This window comes from Rhinolophus ferrumequinum, chromosome 5, assembly GCF_004115265.2.
Source record: "Rhinolophus ferrumequinum isolate MPI-CBG mRhiFer1 chromosome 5, mRhiFer1_v1.p, whole genome shotgun sequence".
NCBI lineage: Eukaryota > Metazoa > Chordata > Mammalia > Chiroptera > Rhinolophidae > Rhinolophus > Rhinolophus ferrumequinum.
In genome coordinates, this window is record NC_046288.1 from 27,098,319 (window position 1) to 27,112,269 (window position 13,951).

Here is a 13,951-nt window from a genome sequence, read left to right on the forward strand (position 1 = left end):
AAACCTTTGTAGAAGCAGGGAAATGTGACAAAGCCCTGTCCCCATCCAAATGTCGGGGTGATAGTCTAAAGACCAAATCTGAACAATTACAGAGTTGAGGCAAGCTAGAATGAGACCAACATATGTTGTCTACGAAAATCTAATCCATGAGAAAACTGGACAGGAATATGGTTCTGAAAGTTAAAGGTACTAGTTGTTGTTTTGTTAAAATTACACATATAAAAGAAGGGGAAGGAATTAGGCTTCCTAGGATTGCTAGCTTCTAGTGGTAAAGTAGGCCCTAGATAAATAATTGAAGGCATAACTGAGGTGTGCCTTTTGGCATTAATGACCTGAAAGGAAGAGGAATCCTTCTATATCCTTGTATCTGGGCAAAGAAGCTAGAGGCGGTTTCCCCACACCAGAACCTACAACCTGAGTTCTGGTAAGTATCTCAGGTAGTACTAATTCCGAGTTCTGTATTTCGGGAGTTACTCTGTCCTGCTGCTTTTTTGTTGGTGTCAAGAAAAAGTATCTACAACAATCTGCAAACATCTAAAGTATCTTTAAAAGAACCAGGATCCCACTGGGGCACAGGGAAGAGCTGATGAACATATTCATCACCTTTATTAATGAAAATCATGGTCAATCATGAACTCATTCCGTTGACATTTACTGAGTTTCTTCTGTGTGCCAAATACTTTCTGCTTAAGATTTAAAAATGAATAAAACATAATCTCCCATCTTTAAGAATATGTAATCTAGAGGCACATTAAGTAACTACTATAATGCAAGTGACAAGTGTCAATATGGAATTATGCACAGTATGCTATAAGAGATGAGTGGGTACAAATGATTTTGCCTTAAAGAAGTTGTCCTTTGAACTGGGGCTTGAAGGCTAAGGAAAAAGAATTGGCAAGGATGACATGTACCACAGGCAAAGGGAACAATGTAAACAAAGACAAGGAGACATGAGACAAGGACGTGGATTTCTCAAGGACATACTTGAAAAAGTAGAATTTATGAATGAAAATACAGGTAAACTTAATTCATGTATTTGTTAGTTCAGGAGACATTTATTGAGCATTACCATGTGCAAACCACAGGGGAATATAAAAAAAGAATCTTCACTAGCTCTTCCTTTCAAGGAACTTACTGTTTTATAGAGGAGAAGGGGCATAGTGTATACAAATTGCTACCAGAGTTGCAGAGAATTTCCAAGAGAGTTTTGGAGAAAGACTAATGATTTCTCTTTGAAGGAAGTAATTGCTGAAAAATGATGATAATTTTTTAAAGCTTAAAAATGCTGGACCATCTTATTGTCTTGTCTCTGAGTCAGATATGGAAAACCATTCCTAAAGAGAGAGCTTGTTTTGCAAAAAAATTTCTTCTTCAAAAAGATGTGGTTTCCCATTGAACTCTTCTACCTCTAACACAAGAAACATCATTGTAACTGAATTACAGTCTTATGTATGTGTAAACCAAAATTAATTTTAGACTGTAATAAAGAATAAGCAGCATTTATTTGAGCAGAAGGATCTACAGACCAGGAGACACAGATTCCGGTACTGTAGCAACCTAAATTGTCTTCCCCTGAGACAAAGAGGAGGCTGACTTTTATAGTGAAAGTTACCATTAAGGTTCCCAACTAGGTCTGTTATATGTAAATGAAGTACCCAAATTGTGTAGTTCTGATTGGACAGGGCAGATTTTAGTCTGATGTTAGAAATGCAAAACCAGGTTTTCCCTGTGGGGGTTGACTCAGACAGTGTAAACAAGCAGGGCATAATACAAGATGCCAAGAGTTCCGTCTGAGGTTCTTCCTGGTGTACAGAGTACGTGAGGAGCCCCTGACAGCAAATGGCCACTAGGCTCTTATGATTCATAAAATTTGGATCTTTTCTTGATCTGTGGAGTCCATCTCAGCAGATTATTCCTTTTCAGGGTTCATATCAAAGGAATCTTCTCAGGGTCCACATATGGGTCACAAGTGAAAATTGGTTTGAGTTTATTTCCTTAACAAGGCGGTCGTGCCTTATAATATTTATTCTTAGATTTTTTAAAAATAAAATAAACAATTTTCCCCTAATTGTTTTTAGCATTAATATAAGTTTCACTTACACATTGAATAATTTAAATGACTAATTTCAGTGGTTATTCCGGATTGGTGGAGATTGTACGTGATAGATACTTGGTAAATATTTGTCTACTAAATAAAGAATATGTCATATGGCAGTATATAGCCCTAAATTATTTGCAACACAAAAACTATTTTTAGCAGAGTTTTGGCTAGAGGTGAATTGCTTCAAATATGGCAAGAGGAGAAATGAGATTAAGTTACCTGGAATCAAGATACAATCACAAATTTTGTACTTGAAAACCACTAAAGGACTATTCTCTCCTCTTTCTTTCTTGGCTTCTCCCTCTCCCGAATGTTTCCAAATGAAAGCATCTAATTTTGGTCAGACTATCCCAGCAAGATGACTAAACAGGTTCATTGCAGTGCAGGAAAATCCAGCCATAGAGAAATCTTTGACATTCAAACAAACAAAAAAAAAATAAGTGACCTCACCTTTGAGGTATTCATACCAAAGCAAAGATGAAGAGTGACGAAAGCTACCAATTCAGCAGGTCAGTCCAGAAAACCTTTCACAGAGTCAAAGCATTTTGAAAAATGTCCTACTTTTAATCCCTCCCCTACCTTTGTTTAAATTCGAGTAGCTCATTATCCAGACTATTTCAATGGGAGGTACTTCTTGAACCAAACCTTAACCTATATGGAATGAACTCTGCTTGCTCTTTTCAAAGTCAGCCATTTTATTTCAGAGTTGGAATCTTTTACCGAGGTACCTTTTTAGGTCCTTTTCCCTGAGATAGCTCGCCTGACATCTGTTACTGTTCCTGGAGCTTTGTTAATTTCTTCATATAACCAAATGTTGTCTGCCACTCAATGTCTCAAAGATCAGGAGTAAATGGATTTCTTTCTGCCATAGCAGTGGTCACATGATTTGAAGAGCTCATCGTCTCTGAAAGAGGTGTTTAGCACAGTGGTTAAGAATATGGGTTCCAGAGCCCACTAACCTGAGTTCCTATCCCAGCTCCCCGACCATGGTACTTTGGCAGTTACTCAACTTCTTTGTGCCTTAGCTTTCTTAATCTATAAAATGGGGGTAATAACCACCTTGTAGGTATTGCACATTCTTGTAAAGACTAAATGAATTAATATATGTAAGAGCATTTAAAACAGTAACTAAACATGGTAAGGACTTAGGAGTTTTGGTTATCTTGTTATTTTTATTATGAAAAGCGGTAGAGAAAAGCGTACCAAGGAGTGACTAGATGGAGTAGAATGAGCTGATGAAAAGTGTGTGGATGGTACATGTGCTGCTCTTGAAAGAAAGAGGCAGGGCCTTGGAATCTGAGTGGCAAACTGGGTACAAACTACATACAGGTTGGGAAGCAGCTTGGAAGTTTAACGAAGTCCTGATAAACTCCAAGAAGCCTGCCAGCAGATAAGAGACTCCAAGCTTAGGGGAAAGGGCACCACCAGGGCTTTCAAGAATAATCACAGGATTCAGAAGTAGGCATCATGTGTTGAACACATTTTGGAGCACCCCCGGGGAAAGAATTACTTTACAATAATAATGGGTATGGGAACATTTAAGACAAAACAAAATTGGTGAATCACATAGCTGGGGTTTTAATCCATTGCCTAGGGAAGACGATGAACAACTCTGGAAGAAAATTGTTATGAAAATACCAGGAGGTGTTGGTATTATTCATAATAACAGTGGCTAGCAATGGGGATGATGGCTTTAATTGTACTACCAGATACTGTGAGACTTTCATAAAATCTGTGATGTGAGTAGGAATACTAAAAATTGTGCAAAAGATTAAGTGAACATTTGTGTTTCCTTTTGTTTCATGTTCTGACAAGCTGTGTGTCTTGTTTCTATAACCTCACATTGTGCCAATGAGAAAGACATAATGTTTCATAAATGAAAAGTTCATTGATGTGATAAATAAAATAACTGCTGTTTTTATTGTTAAGAGTTCAAAAGGAAATAATCAAGATCAGGGAGTGCTACTCTTCAAATTTCTGTTCATTAATGCAAATTTACATGGTGAAGTTGCATGAGAAGCTGTTCCTTGAAGGAAATTTTAGAGTGTTGAGGTAATTAAAACCCATAAAGACCGAAAAGAATGTGCAAGCCATTGATTTGGGCTATTGAAGATAAGGTGGTTGGCCAGAGCAGTACTTCCCACCCACTTCGGCCGGTATTGCTTCAGTTTTGTTGGTACATTTTTCTGCTTCCTTACGATGTTTTCAATTAAGCATCATTTACCCTTAATCATCTCTCTTCCTAGTGCTATTTAACAATAAAGTTTGACCTCCACAAGAAAGTAGGGCTTGTTTTGAACATTAAAACAAAAATAAAATTTGAAATTTGAAAAGAAAATTAAGGTCTTTCTTGAGCCAGAAAGAACTATTGAAAGAACTACTTGATACTGCTGTAGAAGTCACATGCGTGCCAAAAGGTAAAGATGATAGGTAGGTGACTTTGACAGGTTTAGCGTACAATAATTGTCAGGAGCTTTTACATTTAATGAAAACACACTTTGGAGCTTCCAGAAGCTTTTGGTGTCTTCCTTCCTGCCTTCCTCCTTTTTCTCTTTCCTTTCTTTATTTCTTTAATAACCATATTGAGATATAATTCACATAACATACATTTCACTAATTTGAAGTGTACAATTCAATGATTCAGTTTATTCACAAAGTATATAGAAATGCACAGTATATGTGAACTCATTATATTCACAAAGTTGTAGAACCATCACAAAATCAACTTTTCAAACATTTTACCATCCCAAACTGAAACCGTATACCTGTTAATAATCACTCTTTTTTCCCCGAACCTCCTAAACCTAGGCAGCTACTAATCTATTTTCTATCTTTATGGATTTGTTTATTTTGGACATTTCATATGAATAGACTTATATAGTGTGTGGTCTTTTGTACCTGTCTTCTTTCATTAGCATAATATTTTCAAAATTCATCAATGTGGTAGCATGTATCACCTCCAAATTATTTTCCACAGTAGGACGTAAGACTTCATTTCTTTTTATTGCCAATTTTCCATCTTATGAGCATGTTACATTTTATTTACATATTCATCAGCCAATGAACATTTGCATTGTTTCTACTTATTGGTTATTATAAATAATATTGCTATAAACATTCATGTTCAAGTTTTTGAATGAACATTTGTTTTCATTTTTTTGCATGTATATCTAACAGTGGAATTTCTTTTTTTTTTTTTTTAAATTTATTTTTAATTTATTGGGGTGACAATTGTTAGTAGAATTACATAGATTTCAGGTGTGCAATTCTGTATCACATCATCCATAAGTCACACTGTGTGTTCACCACCCAGAGTCAGCTCCCCTTCCATCACCATACATTTGATCCCCCTCACCCTCATCCCCCACCCCCCAACCCCCTTACGCTCTGGTAACCACCAAATTACGTTCCCCAGATTAATTTTCAAACCCCGTGGCCATCCTGTGGTCACCGACTGCCCTCCAATCCCCTCACCCTCCCCCCCACCCCCCACCCCTCCCGCCCATCTAGCAACCCTCAGTTTTTCCTCATTGTCTCCCAAACTGTTTCTGATTAGTTCATTCACTTATTCTTTTCTTTAGAATCCGCAAATAAGTGAGATCATATGGTACTTATCTTTCTCTAACAGTGGAATTTCTGAGTTATGTGATAACTCTATGTCTAACATTTAGAGGAATTGCTAAACTTTTTTTTCCCCTATGCCTTTATTTTTAATCACATTTAAAAAAATAAAAAATAAAATTTTCCAGGTTACTCTCTTTGAACCTTCAAATGCTATGATATCGCCCTCTCCACAAGTCCTTCACCTAAGCAGTCTACCTCTGCATTGTCTTTCCTATTTGTGCCCTTTTTGCATTTCCCTAATACCATCCTACCTCAGCCATTCAATGTGTTTTATCTGGACAGTCACAGTAGCCATTAATAGATCTTTTTATCTCCAGATAATTTCCCTTCAAATACATTTCTGCAATGCGGTTGCCAGAATTATCTTCCCAATACAGTTCTGATCACGTGACTCATTAGTTCAAAAAGCCTCAGATATTTCTCATTATATAGAATATAAAGTCTTTAGCTTAGTATTCATTTCCTCAAGAAATGTTTATAGAGAGTCCATTATGTGCTAAAAACTGATTCTGTTGCTGAAAAAACTATAGTGAACAAAACGGGCAAGTTCCTACTCTCATGGAGTTCACAGGCTAGTGGAAGGAAACTGAAGGAAAAAAAAAAGCCAAAGAATAAGTTTCACTCATTAAAGTAAAACACATTAACGAAGAGAGAGTGACACAGCTAGTGGTGGAGGGTACTTTATTGGGTAGCAAGGAGTCGTCCCTGAAGAGGTATCATTTGAGCTGAGGGGTGAATTGTGAGGAAACAGCTTCTGGAAGAACTTGGAAAGAGCGACCAGGTGGCAGCAAGTTCCTAGAGCTGGAATAGGGATAGTTTGTTGAGTTCCTGAAAGAAATGAAGCTAGTGTAGCCAGATCGTGGTGGGTCCAGGAAAGAGTAGAGAAAGTTAAGCCAGATGGACAGGCAAGGACTGAATAAATCATGGGGACCCTGAAAACCATGGCAAGGTGTTATTAATTCTGTGGGTTACAGGAACCCACTGGACAATTTCAAATGTGGGAGGGAAAGGATATATTTTACATTTTTAAAAGAAGGGTCTTTCTTTTGCTATGTTTAACTTACTTGTGGCCTCTTAATGTATAGTACTTGCCCTCACATATGCTATTCTGTTCTTAGAACATTCACCCACCACTGTTTTGCTTACAATACCTCCTGCGGGGACAGAGCCCCAAAAAGCAGTTTCCAGGCTCTCGGCCTCACATAGAAAGGTGCTGGCTCAGGTAGTAAATGGCCGTCGACTGTGATCAAATGGCCATCAGCTGTGGCTAGTTGGCCGTCAGCTGTAACCAGTGAGCCATTTAATATAACTGCTGTGGCTAGGCTAGCAGGAAAAATTGGGGCTAGCAAGAAGATGGTGGCTGAGCCTGCAAGTGGAGCAGTGAGAGTTGGGAATTGTGTGGCTCCTGTTTCCTGTGTCTCCAACCCAGCCGCCAGTGAGAATATAGTGGTATGATTCCCCTACCTATGGCTCCGTGGGTGTTCCTTTTTGGCCTCATCATGTCCTGTGTTCTTATGCGGGGAGCGGGACCAGAGACCCTGCAGGTCGTCCCCGCATGACACCTCCTCTGCATAATATGTCCTTCATTCCTCAGAATTTCTAATCGCCTTTTCCCCAGCTGCTGGCATTTCCATTTCTGGAACTTTTCAATGTGCTGCTCTAATGCCTCTTTGTCCTTTAAGGGCAAGTTTCTTTCACAGCTAGTCCACCCCAATTAGCAGCTATCTTCAAGTTTCTTACACTGCTTTATTACTGTCTATTTTGTTGTATTGGTTATGCTCTTATTTTCTGTACTGGCTATTTGTGCCAATGATCTTGTCCTTCTTCCTACCTCAGCTGCCCACTTTCCTACTGATGGTCTGTACCTTGTCATTACCAGTAGTAGCTTCAACTTCTCCATAATCTAATTTAATCATCTAACTCTTCAACTACCACCACTCATCTTTCCAGCTCACTGCCTTCGTACCCAGACTTCAATCCCACTGAGACTTAGAGTCCACTGATCCTACCATCCTTTCAATGTCTCCGATCACCCTCATGATGGCATTGCTCTCTTACCTAGGTAAGTCCCATGGACTTTCGTTATACTCATTCCCTGACATATACCCTCAGTTCTGTAATCCTCTCTTACTTTGTCATAATCATGTAGTAAAACTCCAACCCTGGTTAAATGTAACAGATCGTGTCTGTTTGTACAAAAGTGGCTAAGAAAAATTGTTCACCTATGCTGATGAGCCTCATTTTCAGTGAAGGCACACTAACTTTAAGTTAGGCCTCAGTGATACGTGGCCATCATACTAATTAAGTTACACTCTCTTTGCCCTAGTGTGAGATATGGACAGTTATTTCACACTTTCTTTTCAAGTCACACGTTTTCATCCTCACCCTCAGCTGGTGGCCTTGATCCCATTTCACTGAGACAATAGAAATGATGAGAAGAGAACATCCACAAGATCCCACTAACCCATCTGCCACCCCCATTGTGCTTTCTTTATATTTTATTTCTGTGTCTGTGTTCTCTGCCTTTCTTCTTGTTACAACAGTAACGTTTAATATAGTTCCTTGCGCAGAGTGAGCAATAAATTCTGGTTAATTCACTGAACTGACGTCACTCTTTTTCCCGCAGAGACAATGAAATTTAAGTGAAGGGAGTATGGGATAGGGAGTGAAAAGATTGAGTTCTAGTTTTATCCTCTTACAATTTATCAGTATTACTCAGGAAAAAAAAAAAAGGAAGTTAAGAATTAAGACAATTATGTAGGTAATTAAAAGAAAAATCTCCCACTTTCTCTTAATGGCACAGGTGGTTTTCTCAATATCCTACTCATCTGTATAATCTGGTCTGTATGTGATCTAGCATATGTTAAGAAAGTTCTCTAGGTTGCTGTGGTCCTACGAGCAAGAAAGAAGCCGAGAGTTGCCTATTTATTGGGTTGCTTCTTAATGCATATGCCGGGCATTATTATGGGTAAGGCTCTTAAAAAAAGATTTGAAGACAATGCAGTGATACACTATTTTATGCATTTTACATGATAGCCCCCCTCTTTTAGACGATTCTGTATATATTACATAGTCTTGAACTGAAAATAAGCAATATTTCTTTCATAGTGCTTTTTTCTTAAGAGGTTGCTTTGGTCACAGAGGTCTCACCCGGTCTCTGCAGAGAAGCTACATGTATAGTGGAAAGAGCCTGAGTTGTTGTCAGACAGAATGCCTTTGTACTCACTAGTCATGTGACTTCATCTCATTTATTAGAGTCTGAGTTTATTAATCTGTAAGATGCAGATGATTCCCACAGAGGGATCATGAGAATGTAAAGAGATAGCAAATGCTCGCTGAGTGTTAGCTATTGTTACCAGGCTTGATTAAACAAGTAGTGTGACTTGCTGACACTTTGGAACAAAATTATAAGGTTTGAAAAGTGTAAACAGTTGATAACTGCTCTCACAAAGACAGTCCAGCCATTCTGCAGAAGTTACACTCATTTGGGAGATTTCTGTCTAAATGACAACCAAGATAGCTCTCTTGTCCCATTTCCTAGTGCCCTCACATTTTAGGGGTAAAATACCTGCCAGAGGGTGACTATATTACTTCAGTTAAGTATAAATGGCATTTGTACATATCTGATGAACTATCTTAATTGCTGAGAGTTCTTTCTGTCTGTGTTTGATAAATTTGCACAGTGTAATCAGAGCCTCATGTGATGATCCTAGAGTCTTAGGGCCCCTGAAAAGGTAAAGAGTACTCCTTACTCAAGGTTGCCCAACCTGGTTCCAAACACGTTTGGAGAACAAAGGGTGAGGTGTTAAGCATATAAAGGTGAATCACAGGTCATCCTAACAATACTAATAATGATGATAATAGCTTTAATTTATGAATATATAGCACCGTTTTTAAAGAGCTTAGCATACCCTGTGACATCTCTGTAAGGTTCACATGGTAAATAGTATGCCCACTTTTCAATTGAGGCTAAAGGCGTTTGCCCAAGAACATAAAAGTACTTAATTGAGACCACCTAAATTTCCCATCTTCTATTTATGAACATTTTCCTCTGTAGAACACAGGCACTAATAAAAAATTAGTCCAACAACGACCAGTGCAGCATGGTACAAAAATAGAAGCTTGGGAACAAGGAGGTGAATTTTGCTGAATAGAAATGTACTAAAAATAATTTAATTTTCATCCAAGATTCAGGGGTCTGGAGGAGCCCAAATACACATAAGAATAGTACATGGCAACAATTAAGAGCTTCTAGTACCTTGGGAACCAAAGCCTTACAGTGAAACTGCCCAGGAAACCCTGTTGGGAGGCATGCCTGAGTCACATGGTGTAAGAGTCTCAAGATGGTGAGGTCACCAGCTGGGCTGAGTTGTGACCTTCAGGGCACCCCATAAAGAGTCGGTGGCCAGAAAATGATTATTCCTCTTGGAGAGACCTAAAATCATCTGATGAAGACAGTTAATTCACCTATAAGTGGGACACAATAAACCATTCTATCAGATCTGTTTCCAGGAATCTGAGTAGCAATCCAAGTCAAAGTATAATAAACCCCTAGAAAATCACCTGGCCATTTGTTACACAGGTGCTTCTTGCACAACAGTCATGATCAAATCTTACTTTAATATACCATACTCTCTTTTCAATAGCACCTCCATTGGGTCGGTTAACAATGACAACCTTTTACATTTGTAATCTTTTATAGTTTTTAGGGTGTTTAATATCAAATATCAGTACAGAGGTAAAAACATGACTTTATGCTCTTAGTAACTTTACTAACAATTGCCACCCTAATAAACTTTCATTAAAAACAAACAAACAAACAACAGCAACAACAACAACAAAAAAAAACCCACGAGAGACAAAGAGGGACCCAATAATGCCATTTTTGGGTATTTATCCAAAGAAACCCAAAATGCTGCTTCGAGCAGATGTTCTCATCCATATGTTCACTGCAGCATTATTTTCAATAGCCAAGATATGAAGACAACCTGGGTGTCCCTGAATGGACGAATGGCTAAAGAAGAGGTGGTACATATATACAATGGAATATTATTCAGCTGTAAAAAAGAATGAAATCTTGCCATTTGCAACAACATGGATGGACCTAGAGGGTATTGTGCAGAATATAGTAAGCCAGACAGAGAAAGACAAATGTATGATTTCAGTTATATGTTGAATCTAAAGAACAAAATAGACAAACGAAACAGTAACAAACTCATAGATACAGAGAACATTTTGATGGTTGTCAGATGGGAGGGAAATTTGTGGGTGGGTAAAAAAGGGAAAGGGATTAAGAAGTACAAATTGGTTGTTACACAGTAGTTATAGGGATGTAGGATATAACGTAAAGAATATAGTCAATAACATTGTAATAACTATGTATAGTATCAGATGGGTACTAGATTTATTGGGGTGATAAATGGGAGGGGGTTGGGGGCAGGGTGAAAAAGGTGACAGGATTAAGAAGTACAAATTGGTAGTTACAAAATAGTCATGGGGATGTGAAATAAAGCATAGGGAATATAGTCAATAATATGGTAATAAGTATGTATAGTGCCAGGTGGGTACTAGACTAGTCAAGAGGATCCCTTCTTATATAAATATTTAACCACTATGCCATACACCTGAAATTAATATAAAATACTATTGAATGTCAACTGTAATTGAAAAATTAAAAAGGAGGGACAGGTGAAGGGGAATAAGAGGTTCAAATTTCCAGGTGTAAAACAAATAAGTCATGAGGATATAATGTACAGTATAGGGAATACAGTCAATAATATTGTGATAGCATGGTACAGTGTCAGAAGGTTGCTGGACTTATGGTGGTCACTTCTTTAGGTATAGAAGTGTTGAATAACTATGGTGTACACCTGAAACTAATATAATACTGTATGTTAGCTATATTTTAGTAAAAATATTTTTTTAAAAGAAAACATGGCTTATAATTTGCATTTTTCTGGAGGATATAAACTTGGCCAAAAACAAAACACCTATTACTTCAGCTAAGGAAGTATTCTGCACTGTGAGTTTAAGGATCCCAGCCTAGATTGCGTTCTCCTACTTGCTTATTTACAAAAATATACTTGTCTTTAAGACCTCATCCAAGTGCTCAATTTAAAGCTTTCATTTTCTGTCCTGCTTAAAATTATTCTTTCTTTGAGTTGTTATAATGTTTCTCAAATTGCAGTTGCAGTCATCACAATTCTGCTATAAGTACTAATATGTCCAAATCAATTTCCTTAAATTTTGAAAATAGACTCACTTTTTAATATAGCCAATCCCTAAGCAATAATATTTACCAAATACTGAATTTGATTCAGTAGCTCTATTTTCTTACATATACATTAAAATAAATCCTACGTATAGTTGTTTCATATATCACCAGGAATATGAGTACTGATCTTTTAGGTAATGCTACTAAAGTGCATTGATTATACCTGTGCTTAACATTTAAGCAAAGCTAAATTACATTATATTTATTACTACTTATGGTTCTCTCTCTCTCTCGTCCCCTAACCAGAGATCATGTTTCCTTTATTCCTCTACCATGTGCCTTGTTACAAATCTTGTGCTTGGTAATAATTGAGTACCTTTTTTGTTGTGGTTGAAATGAAATAGCATTGAGCTCATCTTATTGTTATTTAGATTCTTGGTTGGCATAAGAAATACTCTCAATATTCACTCACTGTGACCCCCATGTATGAGCCTGAAATTCTGTCTGGTTCATTTACCCAGCTTGAGTATTATAATTGCATTCTAACTCAGTAATATGTCAATACCCAGGAAATTTTAAAGGAATTTACTTTTAGATTACTAATAAACTAGGGAAAAGAATATAGCCTGTGCCATGAATTTGTGAAACAAAATGAACTGGGCAACAGTAATCTCAGGCTACAAACTAATCTTTTAAAAGTCTATAAGAAAATAATTATTGCGTATTATTTATTCCTACAGGGGCATTTAAGTGTTGTACTATGTCAACATTCATTAGTAATCTAAAAGTAAATTCCTCCTTATAAAAACTTCTTTATATGTGCAACATATATTTTTTTACTGTTTTATTGACTTTGCTTATAAAATTCTAGGAGAGATTAGAAAAATTAGTTCCATATGATCTTGGTTTGTTTTCACTTTGTTGTCCTGTTTATGAGTGAGCTATTCATTTCCTAAAACTCACATATGGAGGTAGAAATCATCAAAGCAAACATTAAATAATTGGGCTACTTTAAAAGAAAAAGGAGGGGAAAACTAATGATTGCATCAAATCTTCTCTTTATCAAAGTTTCAAAATAAAGGTTAAGTGGCAAATTGTAAGTTATATATTAGAGATATATAAAAGGAGTGAGTTATATATTAGAGATATATATAAAAGGAGTGAGTTAACTTATCAACATGAATAGAAAGCCATTAAATATGCATTCCTTTTAATTTAGCAATTTTATTTTACCATTTAAAAATGTCAGGTCCTGTGTGAAATTCATCGTTGTATTTTTAGCGCCTGGAATATGGTAGATGCTCAAGAATATTTTTTATTAAAATAATAACAAGAGGGGAATACTCAGAGAAGAATCCTGAAGAAGACTAACATTTAAGATATGGGCAAGGGATAAGGAATCCTGGAAAGCACCGAAGAAAATAAGGAGGAAATATGAAAAAATAAATAAAAGTGATATAATAACAAAGGATAGAGGGTATTCAAGGAGGGATTGATCCACAGTATTAAATGCTGTTGAAAAATAAAATACAAAAATTTAGAATACCCATTGATTTAAGCAATAGTGAGTCATTGGTGACCACGAGAGAAAAAGCAACAGAGTAGTGGAATTATAAACCAAATGTCAGTGAGTTTAAGGAAAAATTGGAAGTGAGGAGAAGGGACAGTGGATTTTAACACTTTTATTTTTTTAATGAGTTTGGCTATGAATGGGAAGAGGCAGGTAGGTCATCAAGGCATATGGGGTTGATAGAGGATTTTTTTCTTTTTATTGTGAATGGGACAGTTTTGAGTAAACTCACAATAGTGTAAACTAGCCAGTAGAAATCCTGAGGTTGGGAGGAGGATTGTTTTGACAGCATATTTGAAGTATCATGGATTCTGAACTATTAGGCTTACACATATGTGATTGCCATTTGTGTAGGTCAAAAGGGGCAATATATTGACATTTTCATATGGTTCCACCTAATAGGTTCGAGAACTTAGACAAATTGTAGGCGTCCTCCGATGAG

The 13,951-nt window shown here is 37.0% G+C and overlaps 1 protein-coding gene across 1 annotated transcript in view; it reads right to left on the reverse strand.

Annotated features, from left to right (window-relative positions):
• LOC117022066 (transmembrane protease serine 11G-like) overlaps nt 1-13,951 on the reverse strand; it is a 44,824-nt gene that overhangs the window by 22,848 nt on the left and 8,025 nt on the right. The window lies entirely within an intron of this gene.